Genomic DNA, 10,000 nt, shown 5'->3' on the forward strand with positions numbered 1-10,000 from the left:
GCCATTTTGAAGTCGGCCATTTTGGAACCAATTTTTTTTTTAATGGGAAGAGGCTCATGTGACACATCAAACCTATTGGGAATTTCACAAGAAAAACAATGGTGTGCTTGGTTTTAACGTAACTTTATTCTTTCATGAGTTATTTACAAGTTTCAGACCACTTATAAAATGTGTTCAAAGTGCTGCCCATTGTGTTGGATTGTCAATATAACCCTCTTCTCCCACTCTTCACACACTGATAGCAACACCGCAGGAGAAATGCTAGCACAGGCTTCTACTATCCGTAGTTTCAGGTGCTTAATCCAAAATGTCCGACTTCAAAATGGCCGCCATGGTCACCACCAATCTTGAAAAGTTTCCCCCCTCCCATATACTAATGTGCCACAAACAGGAAGTTAATATCACCAACCATTCCCATTTTATTAAGGTGTATCCATATAAATGGCCCACCCTGTTGCTCAGGCCGAGTCAGAAGTATGATGAATGGAGAGGGTTAAAGGGATTACAGGAGTTAACAGAATTGACTAGTTTGCTATCTGTTCCTCATTGTTTTTGGTGATATGTGTCTGTTCCCTTCTGTCTACGTTCACCTCCCACTCGTGTCGTGGTGTTCTTATCTGCTCCGTGTTACAACAGAATGTGTTCGCTATCAGAACCCACCACTAACATGTTTCTTTTCGGAGCAGGGAGGAGTGAGTCTGAGCAGGAGGAGGATTAGATTTCAGTTTCACTGAGCTGTCTCCCGGGAGAACAGAGGATTTACCGCAGAAAAGCACAGGCTTCGAGACGTTCCTGAGAGGCAGAGCGCAGCCATGCAGGAAAAAAAAGAGAGGAGGGTTCATTGAGTGTGTTGGGTGGCTGATAAGCAATGGCTTGCAGTTAGGGATGGACCAGCTTTTCCTGCTGTAATACCAATCATGATGTCATGGGATGGCCCTGTATCAGTGCGGTAGCAGTAATGAAATGGACCTTGTTATGGCCTGCCATCTCTCTTAGAAACTCATACTTGGTTGGACGCGTGTATTGGCAAAATATTTCCTGTTCAACTGAATGATTAACAAGCACGATTCTTGTTTTAGTTTTAGTCTCCATTTTAGGTGGCGTTTGACTGAATAAGGCAGAGACATTAATAAGAACGAGTACACGGTTGTTAAAAATGAATAGGAAAGCTCCTAATGCTCCACATGGCGTCTGTTTACAAGGAAAGGCAATAAAAAGAGCAGGAAAAGCCCACTTTTACTAAGGACCCAGCTGAAAAAAACGTTTATTCAGCTCTTAATGTCGGGCTTTTTTCTTTTTCTCTTTATTTTAACAGTTGTATGTAACTATGGCTTTTAGTTTGGGTTGCCATGTCTTCTACGAGTGGAAATAACTGCCCAGGGTTGTTGCGAAAATGGCAGCAGAAGGTCAGTTTTGGACAAAAATATGTCAGGTTTGCTTCAGTTCGTGATTCACAGCTTGATGCTGGAATATGTGATGATTCCCTACACTGACATAAGACCTGCCCGCTTTATTTGGTGGTGTCTAGTTTAGATCACTGACGGTAATTTCCAGATGGTAAATGAGTGATAGAAGAGAGAAGAGAGATAGACATTTTCAACTTTGTTCATACAAAAAATTTCCCGCTGAGGGTGAATTGCTGAATTCTGTCCGTGGACAGTTTCATGAATCGTGAATGGGTTGTTTTCTGTTGAATGTTTAATCAGGTCTTCATTCCGCACCTGTGAAGCGGGCAGCTGTTTGGTGCGGTGCAGTCATTTCATCTTCACTGTGCTCATTACAGCAATGATAACACTCACTCGGGGGGAGATATTTTATACAAAGAGGAATTCTGTCAGAACTGGAATGGAAACATGTCTGAAGATGTTAAAGTGTGTGTGTGTGTGTGTGTGTGTGTGTGCGTGAGTGAGTTCACCTGTGGAGTGTGTCTGTGTATTTGTGTGTATGTGTGAATGTGGATGGTGGCTATAAGCAGTCTGTGCAATGAAAGACACACACACACACACACACACACAAGCACAAGCACTGCTGGAAAAACGTGGGTGAATGTGGGTCACAAACTGCTGCACAGTGTGTTCTCTCTTAGAGAAGAGTTCTCTTATTTTTTATATGTTTGTTCTTTGTTGAAATGAGCTGCCATCACAAGTGACAGTATCTTCAGTCTAGCTATTATTTCTCGTACAGGTCTCATCCAAATATTATTGGATTATTGAACTTGAGATTTCTATGCATTTATTTTGAGTTTTATTGTTGAAAGATATTTTTGCATGTTACAAGAGACCTAATGCAGATCATAAATAATATTTGAAAAGATGTTTGAAATTTTCAAAATGGTCAGTCAGAATGAAACTGTTTTACTAGATAAAAGTATTTAAAACGTTAATTAATTAATTCATTCATTCATTCATTCATTCATTCATTGTCTGTAACCTTTATCCTTTTCTGGGTCGCGGTCCAGAGCCTTCCTGGAGCCTACCCAGGCGCAAGGTGGGAACCCACCCTGGAGCAGGTGTCAGTCCTTTGCAGGGCGACACACTTACTCTCACTCACACCTAGGGACACTTTTGAGTCGCCAATCCACCTACCAACGTGTGTTTTTGGACCGTGGGAGAAAACTGGAGCACCCGGAGGAAACCCACACAGACACAGGGAGAACACACCACACTCCTCACAGACAGTCACCCGGAGGAAACCCACGCAGACACAGGGAGAACACACCACACTCCGCACAGTCACCCGGAGGAAACCCACGCGGACACAGGGAGAACACACCACACTCCTCACAGACAGTCACCCGGAGGAAACCCACGCAGACACAGAGAGAACACACCACACTCCTCACAGACAGTCACCCGGAGGAAACCCACGTAGACACAGGGAGAACACACCACACTCCTCACAGTCACCCGGAGGAAACCCACGCGGACACAGGGAGAACACACCACACTCCTCACAGACAGTCACCCGGAGGAAACCCACGCAGACACAGGGAGAACACACCACACTCCTCACAGTCACCCGGAGGAAACCCACGCGGACACAGGGAGAACACACCACACTCCTCACAGACAGTCACCCGGAGGAAACCCACGCAGACACAGGGAGAACACACCACACTCCGCACAGTCACCCGGAGGAAACCCACGCGGACACAGGGAGAACACACCACACTCCTCACAGACAGTCACCCGGAGGAAACCCACGCAGACACAGGGAGAACACACCACACTCCTCACAGACAGTCACCCGGAGGAAACCCACGTAGACACAGGGAGAACACACCACACTCCTCACAGTCACCCGGAGGAAACCCACGCGGACACAGGGAGAACACACCACACTCCTCACAGACAGTCACCCGGAGGAAACCCACGCAGACACAGGGAGAACACACCACACTCCTCACAGTCACCCGGAGGAAACCCACGCGGACACAGGGAGAACACACCACACTCCTCACAGACAATCACCCGGAGGAAACCCACGCAGACACAGGGAGAACACACCACACTCCTAACAGACAGTCACCCGGAGGAAACCCACACAGACACAGGGAGAACACACCACACTCCTCACAGTCACCCGGAGGAAACCCACGCGGACACAGGGAGAACACACCACACTCCTCACAGACAGTCACCCGGAGGAAACCCACGCAGACACAGGGAGAACACACCACACTCCTCAAGAAAAAAGAAAAATCAGAAGGCAACGTCTGAAAGCAAAAAAAAAAAACAGTAGCAACATCACATTTATCTGGTAAACAGGGGCTGCACAGCTACATATTACTAAAACAGCAATGTTCTTGTGTTCAGTGTTCCTCTTTAGAACAGTGTAAGACAAAGAGACCAGTAAGTCCTGATTCCTCTGTAAAAAAAACAAAAAAAAACTATGAAGGTGCTATTCTTAGTTGTCTGGGTGAATGCCTCTTTGTCAAAGAGCTCTCTGTGCGCTTTCACATGGGAGAACTCTACCTGCATCAAAGCTCCAGTCTCTCTCTCTCTCTGTCACTGTCACTCTCTCCGCTGACCATACCCTAGAGTTAAATACAAGGATTCCTACAACTATATTAGAGTATTATATTATACGTATAGTAATGCCTCTTTCTGAAGTACAATACAGCACATAAAATACAACAGAAATTACCCGTATTTTGGGGCATTTATCTAATAAACGTTATGTGTTAATTGCTTATAGCTGTTATTATTCTCATCTCATGCTAGACCTGATGAAGGACACAGTTCATATAGTCTCACAGTCTCATTACTGGGACTGTTATTACGATGTATGAATGATGAATATTCAGAATAAGGATTAGTTTCTGTACGTACAGGTGAAAGTTTCATAGTACACTCTTGTAGAAATTTGTTTTTGCTCTGCCTTTATTATAGAAGCATATTTTCCGAGACAAACACAAACAATGGAAAGGGGGGGGGGCTCACCTGATCAGTGCAATACAACTCCTGACTGTGTGAGAGTGAGAGATAAACGAGGTGAGGTTAAACTGTTATGGACTGGTACTGAGTCATGGTTATGGCTGCGTGAGTGTGTGTTATAAGCACTCCCGGAAAACGAGTGAGTCAGAAACTGGTCACTGTTCACTCTGGAGTCCACGCACTTCATCACTGTCAGCTGTTACAGTAACAGTAAAGTTCTGCTGAAAAATCTATTTCAGAAAGTACATTAAATATGAGGTTAAACTGTTGTGGGTTTAACAGGTGGATGTAAATACGCTCAATAAAAAACAGGCAGTTTTTACAGCTTTGTGTTTGTATATGAACTGAACTGTACAATTTTTGTGAAATATATATTCATTCATTCATTCATTCATTATCTGTAACCCTTATCCAGTTCAGGGTCACGGTGTGTCCAGAGCCTACCTGGAATCATTGGGTGCAAGGTGGGAATACACCCTGAAGGGGGCGCCAGTCCTTCACAGGGCAACACACACACATTCACTCACTCACTCACACCTACAGACACTTTTTAGTCACCAATTCACTTACCAATGTGTGTTTTTGGACTGTGGGAGGAAACCAGAGCACCCGGAGGAAACCCACACAGACACAGGGAGAACACACCACACTCCTCACAGACAGTCACACGGAGGAAACCCATGCGGACACAGGGAGAACACACTACACTCCTCACACACAGTCACCCGTAGGAAACCCACGCAGACACAGGGAGAACACACCACACTCCTCACAGACAGTCACCCGGAGGAAACCCACACAGACACAGGGAGAACACACCACACTCCTCACAGACAGTCACCCGGAGGAAACCCACACAGACACAGGGAGAACACACCACACTCCTCACAGACAGTCACCCGGAGGAAACCCACACAGACACAGGGAGAACACACCACACTCCTCACAGACAGTCACCCGGAGCGGGAATCGAACCCACAACCTCCAGGTCCCTGTGTGACTGCGACACTACATGCTGCGCCACCGTGTCTTATTTAGTCATTACTATATTAAAAGTCATGGGTTAGAGATGGGTTCAGATTTAAATTAAGCACTACCACACTAGTCTGAGCAGTACCGGTCCAGTCTAACCTTTAAGTTGGTTTAGGGATTCACAGTCCGGTCTCAGAACAATGGGTTGGAGTTGGGTTTTAAACGGTCAGACTTGCTTGGGTCAAGTCAAGTCAGTCACAAGTTTGGGCTTAACAGGACCACTCCGACCTAGCTGGATTTGGGTCGGGTAAAAGTTCAATTTCAAACACATGGAGACCTCCAACACACACCCGACCCTAAAACAAAAGACACAAGTCCCATTTCATACACAGCTGACACTTCTAACAGTGCCCTGTCATCTGTTTTGTTAAATAAAGAACAGCTGGAAACCAGAGGAGGGTCAAATCTGGGTTTAGCCATAGATTACACTTTTCAAGACAGACAGAGCAGGCAAAATATATGACATTCAGGACACACACACACACACACATACATACACACACACAACTCACATAAAGGTGGTTCTCTGTGTGAAACTACTTCAGAAATAAAGGCCATTTGCTGAATGTCAGATTGAAACAGGAACTGAGTCAGTCTCAGAAACTAAACACACACAGGGTACCTGCCTCTGTGACTGGTATTATTACTTTCCAATATCTCACCTTATATTCAATGTAAAGGGCAGTTATCATGGAAACAGTCTCTGATATTTTAACAGTAGTTATATATTTCACCAATCCACCTACCCGTAGGTGTGAGTGAGTGTGAGTGTGTGTCGCCCTGTGAAGGACTGGCGCCTCCTACAGGGTGTATTCCCGCCTTGCACCCAATGATTCCAGGTCGGCTCTGGACCCACCGCGACCCTGAACTGGATAAGGGTTACAGATAATGAATGAATGAATGAATGAATAAATAAGACTGATAGCGCTACATTTGGAACTTGAATCCACCAATCTTTGGAATCCACCTGACCAGGACTGAGGGATGCTGCTACATTTACGACTCAACTCAGGCCAGTCCTTCACCGTTAACCTTAATATCTTCACCTGGTCCAGGCCTGACGGGTACTGTCACATTTAAAAGCAGAACCCGTCCCAATCCTGCAACATTGCTGATTGTACCTGCCTGATATCAGCATCTGCCCACCTCTGGAAGTCCCACTGTGGCAAGTTTCATCATGCACCCACAAAATTACTTAACAGAGGAAAAGCCTGAGGGTGGGCAAAATTCCTGTAGGCAGTTTTCTTTATATAAAACAAATCTACTAAACAATCATTAACCCAGCCTGAGCCCAGTGGCATGTAAAATGTTCTAAACCTGAAACACGATATTTTGTTGCGCCTCATTGGTCTTAGGTTAAGTACCAGACCTCTAGTGTGTGTGTATTTGTGTGTGTGTGTGTGTGTGTGTGGGTGGGTGAGAGAGGCTGATGACAGGGCATTGCTAAAAGTGTCAGCTGTGTATGAAATGTGAGTCTCCTCTTTTGTCCTGTGTGTGTGTGTGTGTGTGTGTGTGAGTGTGAGTGTGGTGTGGAGTGACTGGGGGAGTGTCGGTGAGAAGTTTGTCAGTGTGTATTAACAAGTTGTGTGTGTGTGTGTGTGTGTTTGTGTAGGGTGTAAAGCATATGAGCGACCCTGTCACCTCTGTGAGAAAAGCTGTCCCCCGCTAAGTCACAAACACACACACACACACACTCTCAGGGCAAGAGAGGAAATGTCTGTTTTTGACATGCTGTGACCAAATGCTCTCACTGCTGACTTCAAACAGCTGTGTGTGTGTCTGTGTGTGATAGTGTCTTATGAACATTTCCTTGTTCTTTAGGTTATCTAAGAGATTTCCTTACATTGATAATTTTGTGTCTGGCTTTACTTGTTTGTTCTTAGTCTATAGGTGTGTGTGTGTGTGTGGTATCGTATTACTCCATTCATGGAGAGTCAGACGGCCACAGACTGAATTCCCTGAGTCACAGTGGTCAGCTGTGACATCACATCAGGGAAGACACCTGCTCTTAAAACAACGCACACACTCACACCTCCAGTTACTGAGGCCAGCTCCCACTGAGCTTTAGGGAGAGTGTGTTAGACGAGTGCTCACTGATGTGAGCTTAAGGGAGTTTTAAACTAGCACTAGCGCTTTCCTGGATCAGCTCTCTGAGGTGTTTGAGATTAACTGTTTTTGAACATCCAGCTCTGGAGAGTTTTAGACTAGGTCTTTCAGAACCGGGTCTACCGTTCCTCTTTTTGGATCATCAGCACTGGTTTCTGTATTTGGACTTTTATCGGTTAGTAAGTCACCGCTATGTGTTGAGGTAAGGCTGGATTTATACATTTTGGATCAGTTGAAATCAGCTTTGTGATTGGTTAAGTCAATAACACGAGATTGAGTGTTTTATCTGTGTGTGTGTGTGTGTCTGTGTGTGTGTGTATGTGTATAAATGTGCATGATGTCACATCACAGTAAACGCCAATTAATACAAAGTTTCTTCTGAAATGAACTGCATTAGTAAGGAGTTTTTCCCTTTACCTCAGCTTCTAATCTGCACACAGTTGGCAGTGGGCAGTCACTTTAAGCTCAAATGCAGCCTCCCTTTACATATTACCCAGTAAACATTTAGCCGTTGATTCAACGTTGAAATAACGTAATGACTGCCGTCTAATCAACGTTCTCTTAAGGTTGAAAATGAAAGTTGAAAAGACGTCCAAACACAGACATTGAAAAGACGACTATTAGACGTATTTTGGATGTCCATTGACGTTATTAATTGGTCCCGAAATAAATTACTTGTATAAAACGCATTGGACGTCCACTGACGTTATCGATTGGTCACCACTTAACTAACTTATTAAGATGGATTTTAGACGTCTATTGACGTTATCGATTGTTCACCACTTGATAACTAACTTATTAAGATGGAATTTGGACGTCCATTGACGTTATTAATTGGTCCCGAAATAAATTACTTGTATAAAACGCATCTTGGACGTCCACTGACGTTATCGGTTGTTCACCATTTAAGTAACGTATTAAGATGGAATTTGGACGTCCATTGACGTTATTAATTGGTCCTGAAATAAATTACTTGTTTAAAACGCATTTTGGACGTCCACTGACGTTATCGATTGGTCACCACTTAAGTAACGTATTAAGATGGATTTTGGACGTCCATTGACGTTTAAAATATGTCCTTGACGGACAGACTACTTTTAGACCTATTTTGAACGTCCAGGGACCTTCCTTGTTTACTGGGTATACATTCCTAATGAGATTATAAAAGCTGTGCGTGCATAAATGAATGTCTGAAGCCGTAATGAGTGCACCTTAAAGTAGCAGCATTCGATGGTTAATAGCGTCTATTAAGCCAACTTAATGCTTTATAAACTCAGATTAACATTATTCCCAGACGAATATGGATTAAATTCAAGACAAGGCTTAATCCATGTCCATAATGTTGCAAAATAATAATAGAGCTGAACTAATTGGATGTAGACCAGTGGGAGAGGAAAATAGTACTGTCATCATAAGACAGACATACAGCACCACAACTGTTTAACTTCACTGGCTGATACATGGATATGTGAGAGTGAGATGTGTCTTTTCTGTACTGTATTCTTCCTCCATATCTCTCTAAGATGAGTTACAGTGGGTCATTGAATTCTGTCTCTCTGGGAACTGTCACTTCTCTCTTATTTCAATCCTACTGTGATCATTATAGTGGGGAAGTGTGAGTAAAAGCTGGTGTCCCACTGAGGAACAAACACATACTGGCCCTTCCTCTGTAGTTAAGTTACCGTTAACAAACACACACCCACAGAGAGTTTGTTTTTGTCTTAATATGGACATGAAGTTACTGAGCAAGACCAAATCTGCACAGACTTTATTACATTTCCTGTCAGAACAACCACAAACAACGAGTTATTTATTTTTTTGCACAGTCATTCCATGTCAGCAACTATGTTTTTCCACTGTGCTTATATTACTTTTTTTCCAGCAAGACATGCATTTAGTTTTTAATTTACAAGTAATCCAGGTGAATCAGAAAGATTCAGTAATGTGGAGGTCTGGGTTCTGAGGCCAGTTCTGAGCTGTTCTGAGAACACTAGTAGCTTTGTTTATTTTGTGTTTGTTTGTTTTGTTTTTTTGTCTAAGTTTCAAGTGTTGTTTGTCTGTTGGGAACAGTTATTTATTTATTTATTTATTTATTTATTTATTGGCAGTGTTAACGCCTCAGCACATGCAACAAGTCTGGAGAATTGTAATCAGTGCAAATGAATAATTTTACAAAATTTAGCTATAACGCCCTCCCTAGTGGTGCACAGTTCAGCTACTGTTGAGTTCAAAAGGTAGATTACATTTTATGTATGCTGAAATATTTATTAAATATCATAAATAACTCTCACTCTTTCCCTCCCTCCTCTTTTTGTTCTTCTAAATTTTAAATCGATTGTGTAATCTCACAATTTAGAATACATTTAAATATCCACTATTAAAAGATTCAGCCTTAAGAAAAAGGAAAGGATTATTAATTGTGAAAT

General features: G+C 43.3%; 1 protein-coding gene across 2 annotated transcripts in view; it reads left to right on the forward strand.

Moving 5' to 3' along the window:
• Positions 1–10,000, forward strand: part of pak1 (p21 protein (Cdc42/Rac)-activated kinase 1) — a 63,977-nt gene that overhangs the window by 32,003 nt on the left and 21,974 nt on the right. The window contains exon 1 of one of the 2 annotated variants that reach the window (XM_066684599.1): positions 7,577–7,776. The exons of the other annotated variant lie outside the window; for it this stretch is intronic. The gene's annotated coding sequence lies outside the window, so the exon portion shown is untranslated. Of the gene's footprint in view, positions 1–7,576; positions 7,777–10,000 lie in introns of those variants that run through there. 2 annotated transcript variants of the gene reach the window in all.

The sequence above is a fragment of the Hoplias malabaricus genome, chromosome 11, assembly GCF_029633855.1.
Source record: "Hoplias malabaricus isolate fHopMal1 chromosome 11, fHopMal1.hap1, whole genome shotgun sequence".
NCBI classification, from domain to species: Eukaryota; Metazoa; Chordata; class Actinopteri; order Characiformes; family Erythrinidae; genus Hoplias; species Hoplias malabaricus.